The sequence below is a fragment of the Echinops telfairi genome, unplaced genomic scaffold (assembly GCF_000313985.2).
Source record: "Echinops telfairi isolate 266 unplaced genomic scaffold, ASM31398v2 ScPeMD7_7469;HRSCAF=8507_0, whole genome shotgun sequence".
In the NCBI taxonomy this organism is placed as follows: domain Eukaryota; kingdom Metazoa; phylum Chordata; class Mammalia; order Afrosoricida; family Tenrecidae; genus Echinops; species Echinops telfairi.
In genome coordinates, this window is record NW_022111372.1 from 53,821,777 (window position 1) to 53,823,566 (window position 1,790).

At 43.5% G+C, this 1,790-nt stretch overlaps 1 non-coding gene across 1 annotated transcript; it reads right to left on the reverse strand.

The window, feature by feature from the left end:
• Positions 1 to 1,295: 1,295 nt before the first annotated feature.
• Positions 1,296 to 1,430, reverse strand: LOC115873646. The gene has a single exon (XR_004048536.1). It is a non-coding gene; the product is annotated as a small nucleolar RNA SNORA21 (small nucleolar RNA).
• Positions 1,431 to 1,790: the final 360 nt, after the last annotated feature.

Below are 1,790 nucleotides of genomic sequence, written 5' to 3' on the forward strand. Positions count from 1 at the left end.
GGGATGCTGCATGGCTAGAAGCATGAAATGTCTGTGCCGGGGTTGTATCCTTTTGCAATATTTATTCAATCTGTATGCCGAGCAAGCTATCTGAAAAATTGGACGATCTGAACAAGAACAGGGCATCGGGATTGGAGGATGACCTATTAACTTGCAATATGCAGATGACGCCACTGTGCTTGCTGGAAGCCGGGCAGTCTTAAGGGCCCGAGTGACAAAGATGCAGGAGCACAGAGCTTCAGCTTGGCTGCCTAACACGTTAGAATAAAGAAACTGCGAATGATTGCAAGTGGACTCCTAAGCAGCATCATGATGGAGAAAATATAAAGTCGCCAAGGACTTCATTCGGCTTAGAACCACTGCCCATGAGAGCAGCAGTCAAAGAAATCAAATGATGGTTTGCATTGGTTACAAAAGACCTCCTTCAAGTGTGACAAAGAAGAGATTCGTGTTGAGGACTACAGTAGATCTGTCCATGCCGTGTTATTGTTAATTGCCTCATCCACACGCAAAAGCTAGACGATGAATAAAAAGACTGATGGAAACGGATGCCTGGGAATGATGGAGTTGGTGAAGAATATTAAATATGCCATGGGCTTCCAGGAGAACGAACAAACCTGTGTTGGAAGCAGTAGGGGTGGAGTGCTCTTTCGAAGTGAAGGGCTTCGAACATGCTATCAAGAGGAACCAGCCCCGAGCGAAGAGCATCGCCATTGGTGAAGTAGTGGGGTCAGCCAAAAAGCAGGAGATTCTCAATGAGGTGGACTGGCACAGTGGGTGCAATGGCAGACTGATGTATAGCAACAGCGGCGAGGCTGACGCAGGGCAAAGCAGCACCTCCATCTGGTGTGCCCAGGGTTCCTATGAGTCAGAACGGCCCAGGCAGCACCTAACAACTGTTTTGCTCAAGCTTATCTTATTTTCTGTCTCTGTATATCCTGCGACTAATATCTAATTTATTGATTTGCCTTCTCTCTGCTCGATAATGAAAGAAGTTCATATCATCACTTTAATTCACTTCTGAGTACTGTTGTTTGTATCATTTTTCAAGTCGTCTCTAACTGATACATGACTCCTGACACCAGAGTTCTTTAGTAAAATGTAGTTCTTTTTGTCTTAATTTCTAAATATGTTGTTTTATTTTATATTTTTTTCTGTAGAGGAATGCAAACAAGAAGACGAATCTTTCCGGGGCCAGTTAGAGGGTTACACAGTTCCCCCCACATTTCCCCCACACCCAGCTCAAAACCTCCCCACCTGGATCACACTCTGGTTTTTGTCCCCACAGTGGGTCCTTTTGTCACATCTCTGATTGAAGCTGAACAACACGAGATGTTGCCGCTTACCCAAAAGTGGTGGTTTTTAATCTGCTCCTTTTGACGGCTCAGTGGATCCCTGGCAAAAGGTCCAATGAGTGCTTTTAAAAGGGGGATAAATATGTTGTTCTAACGGTTGCTGCTACTCCTAATTTTGAGGCTAATTTCTAATGTTATTATGTAAGGTCCAAACATTTTACCTGCATACTTTCTGCTTTGAGTAATCCACTTAAAATCCTCTGAACACAAGAGAGAGGATATATTCTTTTTAAAGACAAATTTCCATGCAAAACTGTTTCACCGAGGGTGCAAAGTATGTGACTGAAATCCTCAGCTTCCTCGTTCTCATTTCCCTGATCGGTCAGGAAATGAGAGGGCTCTCTTGCTCTTGTTGGTTACTGATGTGAGATTTCTCTTTGCTCTCCAAATCTTTCTTTGTGTATTTCAAAGCTATGCTATTTGACACATATTTTC